At 43.7% G+C, this 12,988-nt stretch overlaps 1 protein-coding gene across 1 annotated transcript in view; it reads right to left on the bottom strand.

Annotated features, from left to right (window-relative positions):
* The window catches only part of ALAD (aminolevulinate dehydratase), a 38,620-nt gene extending 35,972 nt beyond the window's left edge, over window positions 1-2,648 (bottom strand). Inside the window, exon 1 of the mRNA XM_077474991.1 lies at window positions 2,511-2,648. The gene's annotated coding sequence lies outside the window, so the exon portion shown is untranslated. The remainder of the gene's footprint in view (window positions 1-2,510) is intronic.
* Between the last annotated feature and the right edge of the window lie 10,340 nt (window positions 2,649-12,988).

The following is a 12,988-nucleotide window of genomic DNA, read 5'->3' as shown; positions in this document are numbered from 1 at the left end:
CAATTTTTTTATATTGTGAAAAATAATGTTACACCGAATAAATTGATACCCAACATGTCACGCTTCAAAATTGCGTCCGCTCATGGAATGGCGACAAACTTTTAGCCTTTAAAATCTCCATAGGCGACGTTTAAAAAATTCTACAGGTTGCACGTTTTGGGTTACAGAGGAGGTCTAGGGCTAGAATTATTGCTCTCGCTCTACCGAACGCAGCGATACCTCATGTGTGGTTTGAACACCGCTTTCCTATGCGGGCGCTACTCACGTATGCGTTCGCTTCTGCACGCAAGCTTGGCAGGACAGGGCGCATTTAAAACATTTTTTTTTTTCTTATTTTAACTTTTTATTTTTTCACGGTGCTTTTAAAAAAAAAAAATTGTCACTTTTATTCCTATTACAAGGAATGTAAAAATCCCTTGTAATTGAAAAAAACAGGACAGGTCCTCTTAAATATATGAGATCTGGGGTCAGAGAGACCTCAGATCTCAAATTTACACTAAAATGCAATAAAAAAAAAAAAATAAAAAAAATTGTCATTTGAAAAAAAAATAATCAAAAAAATAAATGTCCCTCTAAGAGCTATGGGCAATGACATGGAGACAGGTGGGGGGGCCGCGCTATCCTCCCCTCACTCGTCTCCATGTCAGGCCAGGGACAGGTCTGGATTGCCGTTACCGACCTGGCTCCTAACTTTTTTAGCTGGCTCCTAGATTCCAAGCAAATTTGTCAAGCCCTGTCCTACTGTATTTGGTTTGAATGGGGCTCTCATCCTTCAAACCAAACACAACGCTCTGAGGGGAAGATTGTGCTACAATTACACGATCACTAAAGCCACATTCATACCAGACGCCGTTCAGTGCATTTTTATTCTGCATTAAAAATGCATGTACAGTGTTTAACCACTTCCTGCCTGTGCTATAGCCAAAAGATGGCTACAGCGCAGGCTTAGTTTGCCGTTAGGGGCGGGCATCCATGTACTTGGTTATGGTGAGCGCATATTTATTTCACACACCTGGAGCACTATATGTTGAAGATTAGGCACAAGCTATCAATATTATTTTGAAGAGCACGGGGATTGGTCATCTGTTATTTCAGATGGACTTGTGAACCGATTCATCTACAAGCTACCCATGTTCACAGACTTTTCGTTTTTTTTCCCTTTATGGCAGAATTGTAATTTATGCATTTACAATTGGGTTATTAGGACAGCGTCTTCCTTTTTTTGTTTTGATTATCACATTGTATGGTGCATGCAGCTCAGCCCACCAGACCCAGGCTGGCCACAGACCAGAAGATATCTCTGACGTCATCCTTGCATTACTTTTTTCCACTCCATAGGAGTATGTGGCAACCCCAGGGATTATCACCACCCCTGAGAGGTCAGACAGCCCAGTCACGGCAGATGAGGATCTGCATTGTCCCCCTGTCTGTGGCCAAACCACACGAGCAAGAAGCAGCCATTCACCCGATTGGGCAGTTGCTTGAGTGGCAATTTTCCCAAATAACTGGAACTAGCTGCATAGTGTCACAACATATGCTGCATGAGAGTGGGCATGCAATTTTTCACAGTGATTTTCAATTTAGCAAGGCATGCTGAAACTTAATTCAACAAACCACTCGGGTACACCTTCCACTGCTTTTATATTATACACACGCACACACTTCATGGATCTGTGACCTCATCCACTGTATACCGCACAGATCTCTGACCTCATGCACCCCATCCACTGTATACCGAACAGATCTCTGACCTCATGCACCCCGTCCACTGTATACCGCACAGATCTCTGACCTCATGCACCCCGTCCACTGTATACCGCACAGATCTCTGACCTCATGCACCCCGTCCACTGTATACCGCACAGATCTCTGACCTCATGCACCCCGTCCACTGTATACCGCACAGATCTCTGACCTCATGCACCCCGTCCACTGTATACCGCACAGATCTCTGACCTCATGCACCCCGTCCACTGTATACCGCACAGATCTCTGACCTCATGCACCCCGTCCACTGTATACCGCACAGATCTCTGACCTCATGCACCCCGTCCACTGTATACCGCACAGATCTCTGACCTCATGCACCCCATCCACTGTATACCGCACAGATCTCTGACCTCATGCACCCCGTCCACTGTATACCGCACAGATCTCTGACCTCATGCACCCCATCCACTGTATACCGCACAGATCTCTGACCTCATGCACCCCGTCCACTGTATACCGCACAGATCTCTGACCTCATGCACCCCGTCCACTGTATACCGCACAGATCTCTGACCTCATGCACCCCATCCACTGTATACCGCACAGATCTCTGACCTCATGCACCCCATCCACTGTATACCGCACAGATCTCTGACCTCATATACACCATCCACAGATCTCTGACCTCATGCACTCCATCCACTGTACCCCGTCCAGCAGAGAAGATCCCAGTACTCAGGAGGCTCAGTATGAATATATGCAGTACAGATGACAATGAATCGTACAGTCTGATCACTCACCTATCCCCGATCTCCTCTCTATACACTCTGCAGATCAATGTCCTCTGTCCTCATATCATAAAGACACATGTCATCCGGAACTCGCCATAGCACCGCCCCCTTCATTGTCATAACAACTCCCATCTCTTCACTGTGTGCAGCTTATCTGGCGACATCTTGTGGCGAAAATAAAGTACAGCAGGTTCTGATCAGATTTAATAGGTTTTATAGAGTTTAATTTTATTTTAAAGGCATTGAACACTTTCTCATTAGAATAACTAATTAATAATGTAGTTATGCTCCCTGTGTTGTTTGTTTACCTTATCTTGTAATGATGGGCTCACATGTTGTGGCTGTAGAGGTCTAGTGTGCAGTCATGCAAATACAAGTCTTAAAGCAGAGGTCCACCGACAATACCATATTTTTTTTTTTTTAAACTATTCATAACTTTACATATTGTCTATGTTACACTAACTTGTTTGGTAAAATATATCCCCCGATGTCCGGTTTCATATGAAAAATTTAGTTTTAAAATGTGGTGATGGCAGGTTTCATCTTGCTTGTGGGCATGTGAAGCCCACAAACAAACTTCCTGGATGCAGTGAATGCTGAACTACCAGCATTCACAGCTTGCTCCAGCACATGCTGTTTGTACGGCACTCCCCATTGTGATGGCAACAAACACACACAGACGAAGGAAAGCCCAAAGTGACTGTCGTCATCGCGTCACTTCTGGTTTCCAAAACTCGGATCCGCAATGGCTCCTGGGAATAATGAAGTGCTCCCAGGAGACAGTGAGCCGCGAGATATGGCGACCATACCCGCCCATACCCACGGGGGTCAGAAGCAGTAAAAAAAACAAGAAAACACATATACAGGTAACTCCTCTGAAAAAATAAAAAATTTCATTTGACAATGTATGCAATTCAAGAATGCGATGGAGGTTAACTTAAAAATTTGTGTGGACCTCCCCTTTAATAGACTTCTGCCCTAGCATGCTGGTGGTTAAAGGAATAAATGCAGATAGGGCTTTACACAGCTATAAAACATTTCTTTTCCATTTTCTCCTCTTATTAACTGCTTCTGGACCGCTTCACGCCAATATACGTCGGCAGAAGGGCACGTACAGGCAGAATCATGTACCTGTATGTTGCCCTTTAAGAGGCAGCAGGGGCGTGCGCGTCGGCAGGAAGCTCCGTGAGTCGGTTTGTGAGTCCCGCGGACTCAATCGCCGCGGGGGATACCTGCAAACGCCTCATGGAGCAGAAGAATGGGGAGATGCTAAAGTAAACAAGCATCTCCCCGTTCTGCCTAGCAACAGTGTCACTGATCTCTGCTCCCTGTGATTGGAGCAGAGATCAGTGATGTGTAAAACACAGCCACGTCCCCCCACAGTTAGCAACACGCCCCCTAGGACACACTTAACCCCTACACTGCCACCTAGTGGTTAACCCCTTCACTGTCAGTGTCATTTACACAGGAATCAAAAATGTCCGGTGTCCGCCATAATGTCGCAGTCATGATAAAAATCACTGATCGCCGCCATTTAAAACAAAAAATTATTAATAAAAATGCCATAAAACTATCCCCTATTTTGTGAACGCTATAACTTTTGCGTAAACCAATCAATAAACGCTTATGCAATTTTTTTTTTTAAACCAAAAATATGTAGAAGAATACGTATTGGCCTAAACTGAGGGGGAAAAAAATGTCGCTCTTTTTTTATTTATAGCACAAAAAATAAAAACCACATGGGTCATCAAATACCACCAAAAGAAAGTTCTATTTGTGGGAAAAAAAGGACGTCAATTTTGTTTGGGAGCAGCATTGCACAACCGTGCAATTGTCAGTTAAAGCGTCACAGTGCCGAATCGCAAAAAGTGCTCTGGTCGGGAAGGGGGTAAATTCTTCTGGGGCTGAAGTGGTTAAAAAAGCATGTTTACAGAATTGAATCGCTTGAGCTGGAATTTAGGTCACATGCCTGATGAATGGGTCCTGTGAGGGTCCAAAATGTTGCTCTTTGCTGTAACAGTGAATAAAGCTTTGGTCCTATTTTTTGGAGACTCATGGTGTGCTGGTGACATTCCTCATTCCAAGCTGGAATTTAGACATCCAAGTAATGGATTCCTTCCCCTCCCTTCCTCTGCAGGATTTCAGCAGAGGTTTTAGGCAAAGAGAGAATGCCTGAAATGAGACAACTATGCTCTCTCTCCTTAGAAAACACAGATTTGTAAAACAGACATTGTGCGTAGATATATATATATATATATATATATAATATACACGCACAAGCACACACACACATACACACACACACACACACACACTAAATTGCCAAAAGTATTGGGGCCCCTGCCTTTACACACTCATGAACTTTAATGGCATCCCAATCTTAGTCCCTAGGGTTCAATATTGAGTTGGCCCATCTTTTGCACCTATGACAGCTTCAACACTTCTGGGAAGGCTGTCCACCCAAATCTCGCTCATCCATGTCTTTATGGACCTTGCTTTGTGCACTGGTGAGCAGTCATGTTGGAACAGGAAGGGGCCGTCCCCAAACTGTTTCCACAAAGTTGAAGCATGAAATTGTCCAAAATGTCTTCGTATGCTGATGATGCCAGAAGAGTTCCCTTCACTGGAACTAAGGGACCAAGCCCAACCTCTGAAAACCAACCCCACACTATAATCCCTCCTCCACCAAATGATTTGAACCAGTGCACAAAGCAACATCTATAAAGACATGAACAAGCGAGTTTGGGGTGGAGGAACTTGACTGGCCTGGACAGAGTCCTGATCTCAACCCGATAGAACACCTTTGGGATGAATTAGAGTGGAGACTGCGAGCCAGGCCTTCTCGGCCACATCAGTGCCTAACCTCACAAATGTGTTTCTGGAAGAATGGTCAAACATTCCCTAGACACACTCCTAAACCTTGTGGACAGCATTCCCAGAAGAGTTGAAGCTACCAGGTGTCCCGATATTTTTGGTAATATAGTGTGTGTGTATATATATATATATATATATATATATATATATATATATATATATATAATATTTTTTTTTCTTTTCCCACACATCATTTAAAATATTAAATAAAGTTGAAGTTTAGCTATAAAAAGGAATTCTCTAATAGCTTTCGTCACATCACTTACTTTTAATGAAGGGTGTCCCACATTGTACAGGCAGCTGTGTTCTAGAGAAATCTTCACTGCAGTGATGCCCTGTCCTCTTCCTGTCTCCCTCTTAGGCAAAGCTTGCCAAGTGTTCTGGAAATTTTATAGATAGGCAACTCCTATCCTCATACTGATTAGTTGTTCCAAATTAATAACTACTGCAATAGGGAACAGACACCAAAGATACACTCAGTATCTTTCCAAATAACTGTTCTGTTTGTTCGATACAATTTAAAGTGGAGGGCCACCCTAAAAAAAAAAAATAGCATTAATATTCTTTAAAAAATTTAAAAGCATTTGAATTTTTTTTTTACCTTACCAGAACCCCCTGTTGCTAGGCCGTCTTCCTAATCTGCCTCTTCCTACTCCACGTGATATTCGGTCTTCTCTCCTCCTCGCGAATGGGGCGTGCTGTGTTCTGGGAACTGTGTGTGTCTCCTAACACAGCGCGTCCCATTCACAAAGCGCTGCGTGACTTGCGCATGTGCAGTAGGAAATGGCTGTTTCCCTTAGTGAGGATGGCGGCGCCGGGACCCGAAAGCCAAGGGACGCCATCGACATCGCGGGCGCCCTGGATAGGTAAGTGTCCTTATTAAAAGTCAGCAGCTATTTTTTTTTTAGCTGCTGACTTTAAAAAAAAAAAAAATCCTGCTGGAACACCCCTTTAAGATTTTTAAACACATGATTACGTAGGTATCACATAATTAATACAATTGTACTTTTGTGGTAGCAAGGGGCGTAACATAGGCAGGCTAATCCTAATCAGGACTCGAAAGAATGCAAACACGTAATGAAAACATTATTAGTGCCGTCTCCAATACATAGGCAAAGCATACAATAGTATACAAATTTTAAATCTTCCTTTACAATACAGAACAGCAGTACAGATGGTCAACAGGGACATGCCCCCCTTTCTGCCTTCTCCTCCACTGAGAAACGTCTATTCATTGATTACACTGCTTGTAACACAATCTGTAAATGATGGAGAAAATGGTACGACTGATCAGACTCTCCCCCATTCACAGAATGTGGCGGAGGGAGTCAGTGTATCCCCTGCTGGATCATCTGTACTGCCATTCTGCCTAAACACTCAAAGCTGTTAACCATTGCAGAGCTGGAAGTTCAGAGATAGGAAGAAGACAAGGAATCCCTGCAGAGTAGTTTTCTCCAGGATCCAGCTGCCTGTACAATGTAGGAGATACTTCATTACAGGTAAGAGATGTGACTAAAGCTGTAGGGATTTTTTTTTTTTTTACTAAACTTCAACTTTAACCTTGGCAAAAATAGATTAAAATAAAACAGAACAAAAATTATTATGGCTCCACTTCTACTGACTTGTCGGAAGAGCTCCAGATTCAGCAGGAGTGTAAAGCGTCAAGCAACTTTCTTGTGATGTCACTGCAGTTTGTGTTAGTACAGCAAGTGATGGGAAACCACCTCAGTGGGGACCCAGACAAAAACACATTTTCAATAGAGTAATGAAGGATTAGAACATCTGACAATGTTTTTATTGCTGTCTGTGCCTTCCTATCCTGGTGATAACACCATACCAAATTTTTTGTATGGGCCTCACCGGGACAGGAAGTCAGGGGAAATTTCCCCAACTGGGTCAAATGATGGATGCAAAAAACCTGACAAATTTTTTTTCCATTCTTCTCCACTGTAGCTAAAATAAAAACACATTTTGCCATAGTTTGGAATAAACCATTTTAAAGTATAACTAAAGGCATTTTTTAGTTTTGGAAAGAGTAAAGACGGATTAGAACCCCTGTCAGGTTTTTGTTAATGTTCGTGTTCCCCTTAGAGAGATTCATGCTCTCTAGTTCCTATTTACTGTTATTTTTGAAAGTAAAAGGAAAAGAAAATCCCAAATTTTATTTTGGGTTGTTCCCAGAAATGTAATACAGGGCAAATCTAATGAGGACACTAGTTCTGGTGACCTGGGGGGTACAAAAGATTTGTTAAAATTTCAGGGATTTCCTCTCACTTCCTGTTGTGGCTATGGTACAGGAAGTGAAGGTAAATATCCCCAATTGGACACAGATGGCAAAAAAAACTGACAGGGGCTACAACCCTCCCTTTACTTTACCCCCCCCCCAAAAAAAAAGTTTTGCCTATAGTTCTACTTTAAAGATTCCAGTGGCATGGTCCTTCCATGGTATCCACTCTATGCCTGTGATGGGAGTCACTTTGGGTGGGGGGGCTTGTGGAACCCAGTTTACCTTGGAGAGGTATGGAAACTCCGTGTCCATCTTCCCCGGCCCTTCCTATGTGTAAATCACCCTGTGTCCATTAGGGGCAAGGGTGACCGAGAACCCCAGTCTGATCTGTGCTAAGTGGAGTCGCTGTATAGCCACGCTGGAATGTTGTATATATGTACATATTGTGTGTTGTCTCATGCCTTTCTATAGACACTGCTAATACTGCATTCTCTGTAAATTAAATAAGAGCCCCTAAAAGTGAACAAGGCCCTTCTGCTAAAATTAAAGTATAACTAATGGCACAACTTTTTCAACCTGCCTGTCTAAACTGAAAAGTCTACTGTAACTTTACAGACTCTTTAAAGCAAATTCACCCACCCTTCAAAAGGAAATCCGGGGACATATTTTTTATTGGCAAATGGTAAACTATTTTATAAGCATATTTTCCTCAAATGATATAGGCAGTGTATGTGGTATGTGTTTATGGAATGATTGTATGATATATACATTATTTCTCACATTTCGTCCATGAGATAAAAAAAGAAATACCGTCTATGGCACTGCGTACATTACAGGGCTCCATTCATACCACCTTCCAGAGCACTGTGTACATTACAGGCCTCCTCTCAGAGCACTGTGTAGCCCCCAGTCTACACAATCCCCCCTGTCCAGTCTGCAAACTACCCCCCCCAGTCTGCAGAAATCCCCCCCGTCTGCACAACCCCCCCCCCCCCCCAGTCTGTACAATCCTCCCCCAGTCTGCACAATCCCCCCCAGTCTGCAAAATTCCCCCCCCCCCAGTCTGCACAACATCCCCAAGTCTGCACAGTCCCCACCAGTCTGCACAGCCCTACCCCTAATTCTGCACAGTCGTCGTCCCCAGTCTGTACAATCCAACCCCCAAGTCTGCACAACCCCCCCTCCCCCAGTCTGCACAGGGAGGAAAACAAAATGGGAAGGGAAAGAAGCAAAGAGGTCTGGTGAGAGAGGAGAGCTGTTCATGGAGAGGATGGCTCACTCACCAATTATCCCCCCCCTCTCAGGCTCGTTTTCACAAGTAGGCTGAGCACAGTGCATGCATTGCATGCAGGAGGCTGGAATGTGGGCGGAGTTGAGCAGACACCAATTTGAGGCAGATTTTTTGCTTGGACAGGCGGCGGAGTGAGGGAGGAGCCAGGATGAGCTGATGGGATGGGTAACAGGCACTAGAGCCCGACTCCCGGAGCTAAAATGTGAAAGAGCCTGAGACTAAGCAGCCGAAAAATAGTGCCATGGCTGCTGTCGTGCCAATCCGGGGACAAAACTGGGGACAAATTCGGTCTGGGGAGAGTGTCTCCAAAACGGGGACATCTGGTCATCCTATTTTACTGAGAAATCACAAAATACTTGCCTAGCATTTCTGGCCTTGGCCATCTTGAGTAAGGGAAGACGATTCATGAAGCATTTACCTCCTGGGATCCATCAACCATTAGCTCAGGCACGCAGGCAGGAGGGTGTGCTTAGTGAAGAAAGCCCCTCCTCCCATCCTGAAGACTCCTGGGATGTATGACATCATTTGTCTAGGCCTGGAAATCAGGAAGTAACTGTAGAAGTGTAAACAAAACAAAAGTTTAAAACGTATGTAGCGGATGACATTTGGGATCAAATGTCAAACGTATTGTAAATTTAGTTTTTGACTACAGGACAATAAAGGTTCTGAGGGTTAATTATTATAGGTAGGCCTAACACCAGTCTGGCCAGGCTGTGTTTAGAAGTTCTGCCTGATCATGTGGACGGTGAGGTGCACATGACAGGCTAGAACCAAGTCTGGTTGGATGTTTTGGTATCGGCCCTCTCGGAGCCAATCAGCGGGAGTGCCGGGGCCCATCAGGAGTTTGGGAGGGGGTACTTAAGCGGGTGGGGGTCACATGTTCGGGGTTCCGGAGTTGTTCGCGAGACCTGTGTGGTCTGTTCTGGTTCCAGGACCGGGGTAGCCCCGCGAGAGGTCCCAGTCACGGGGTGTTCAACATTCCGCAACATGTTCCTGTCTGTGGCCCCTGATAGACCCGTCTGGTCTGGGGTAGGGATCCGTCCATTCCTGAGTCTCGGAACCTGCTGGTTCGAGGCGCTGTAACTGAGGGAGGATTCAAAGTGTTCGGGTGTGCTCTCGGCTTGGAGGGACACCTAAGCTTGTAGAAGTTACCGGGGGAGGACTCTTCGGAGGAGGGCCGGCAAGTGGCATCCTGAGAAGTGTCTGGTTACTGAGTTGGGAAGGACATTGACGAGTTCACACTTTTCCAGTACCACAAAGGAAGCGGGAAACGTTCCAGGTACGGTTGGAAAAAGGTTCCTGTATACTCCCAGTTGATTGTTCAAGTTTTGAGTCAACGTGCTGACTGCCATGATCTCTGGCTAGAGATCTGTTCAGCTTTGAAGTGCCCAGCTGTGAGTGGCTACTCTCTGGATGGAAATAGAGACTGTGTAAAACCTGCAGTTCAAGGTACCTGAGTTCTTCATCTGTGACCTCTGTTCCCTAAGAGACTGTGTTTGTGAAAGTTCTACTGCAAAATAAACCTTTTAAAAAGACTTAATCTGTATCAGTGTACAAGTCGTTGGGTATCAACTCTGGGAACCCCTAGACGCGGAGGAGCAGGTTTAGGAGAAGGTAATCGGTAAGCCCATTCAGTCAAGGCCACCCTGCAACGGGTTATGGCCGCTACATGTAAATATGATATATTTTTCCTTCTATTTACTAATGCTACCATCATAAGGATTTAAAATGCTGATTGCAGGAGTGAAGTTCCACTTTAAGGAGACATACAGCCTGGCTCTGTCCTGTACCCATGTCTCTGTGGGCAAGCATGCCACAGGGCAAGCACTCTAGTCTGAAATCATCCAGAGGAAAGGATTTTCTGAATATGTAAACATATTAGGAATTTGCTGACAAGGTCCTGGAATGAATAACAAATCACACTGAATTTTGTCTGGTCAGTTTGGTGTGAATGCCAAGATTATGCAAGTTGACGTAGACAAAATATAATTCTGCTGTGCCAGGCCGCCAAGCTGAGCTGCCACTCCCAATTAGCCAAAGGCAAATATACACTTCTTTGCTTTGTGCCTCATGCTGTAGAAGAAAACTTTTGTAACTAATAACTGAACTCTAACCATTCAGTCTTAAAATATTTTACAAGAGCAACCTTACTTTTTTTAAAGATCCATATTTATCTGCTTTTTTTTTTTCCCTATATCACTTCAGCAAACACTGTCAAGAGACTTATTCAACTTTACGTTCATTTACTGTCTCAATTTCGCATCATTGTGGTATTTTCCCAGGACTTTATTTGTTGTTCTGTTTCTTCTATTATCAAAAGTTTTGAAAGTTTAATGTTAAAATCCTAATCGCTGATATTACTTTTTATATCTGTCTTACGGAAATTCTGTTCTTTCCCTATCCATATTCGTCCATCCTCCCACCTACTTCTCTCCCTCCCTCCAATCCCTGTCTCCCCTCCCCCATCCCGTTTGGTCTGCCCTCAGTCCTCTTTCTTATTTCCGGGCCTGCTCAGGCCCTGCCACCCTCTGTCATCTTTCCTAAGTATTTCTCCGAAGTTTAAAAAAATTTCCATCTTCCCCAGATACTGTTGTAATCTTCCTGATTGCCCTTTTCTCTGATGCATAGGTATAACATTTTGCTGTAGTATTCTATTTACTCAAACCATTCCCTTACATTCGGTTTTTCTATGCTTAACCACTTCTTTGGAATTAGTCCTTTTGCAGCATTCAACAATATTGGAGTTAAAGCGGTTGTATAGCCGCGGAAGTTTTTTTTTTTTTTCCTGACCATTAAAGGAAAAGGCATAATGAGCTAGTATGCACCACATACTAGCTCATTATGAAATACTTACCTTAGAACGAGGCCCCGGCATCTGGCCCGATCCACACCGAGGGAGCTGACATGTTCCCTCTGTGTTTCTTCCGGGTATCACGGCTCCGGCGCTGTGAGTGGCTGGAGCCACGATATCGTCACTCCCGCACATGCGCGCGGGAGATTTCTTTCCGGCAGGGTCTGGCGTCTGCTGAACTTTCAGCCGAGAATACCCTGTGCGCATGCGCTGCTGCAGTCAGCGGCGCATTGTGAGGTGAATATCTCCTAAACCGTACAGGTTTAGGAGATATTTTTTTTACCTACAGGTAAGCCTTATTATAGGCTTTCCTGTAGGTAAAAGTCAAAAAATTTACTATACAACCGCTTTAATGTTTTTCCGTATTGTTTGCTTGAAACTCTTGATTCATGAAATAGACATGTCTGCAAGCTGTTGATTATCTTTTCCCTGGTTATCTCTTCTATATATTTCAGGATTTACTGACAATATTCCTTCATTTTTGGGCATTCCCACCAGATGTGTGTCATTGTGGCCCTCTGTTTACATTCCCTCCAACACTGTGGGAATTTGTCCAGGTTGGCATTTGTGAATTTTATCCGCATCAGATACCATCTAACCAATAGCTTATAGTTTATTTCTATTGTGTTTATAACTGTTGCATAATTATAACTGCTCCTATCATTTTCTCAACTTGTTGGTCCTCTAGTTTCATATCTATTTCTTTTTCCCCATTTCCCTATATAGATGGGTATCTCTTGTCCTTCCAAATCTGTCAGTATTCCGTACACTTTAGCTATACCATGTTTCAATGGAGTTTGTACACCACAGAGCTTTTCCAATGGATTTCAGTTCTTTCTATCTCTAATTGGTTGAGGTAATGCGTTTACCAAATGTTTTAATTGAAAGTATTCCCAATCGCTGATCTTCCACCCATTTATTTCCTTTAGTTCCAGTAGTGTTTTCATCTTCCCTTGCGTGGTGATGTCCCTTATTTGTGCATTCCCCATTCTAACACCAAAGAGTGTCTCCTTCCCTGGGTCAAAAAAATTTGTTCTGGTAAGTGCAAGTAGTGGTTAATTATATACCCGTTTTTTTTAGTCTATATACTATGTTTCAGATTTTAAATATATTTATAGTCAAGTCGTGTGCCTCCAAGTCTATTGTTCTGTGCTTATGTGGTACCCAGATATTTTTGTGCAATGTAGTTCTACTTAAAGTATTTTCAATCGTAGTCCACTTTCTTTTCGCTTTTTTCGTTTACC

The sequence above is a fragment of the Lithobates pipiens genome, unplaced genomic scaffold, assembly GCF_037356315.1.
Source record: "Lithobates pipiens isolate NorthernLeopardFrog02 unplaced genomic scaffold, aLitPip1_a1.2 Scaffold_1, whole genome shotgun sequence".
NCBI classification, from domain to species: domain Eukaryota; kingdom Metazoa; phylum Chordata; class Amphibia; order Anura; family Ranidae; genus Lithobates; species Lithobates pipiens.
Note: the sequence above shows the minus strand (reverse complement) of the source record. Positions and strands in the feature narration are given on the sequence as shown.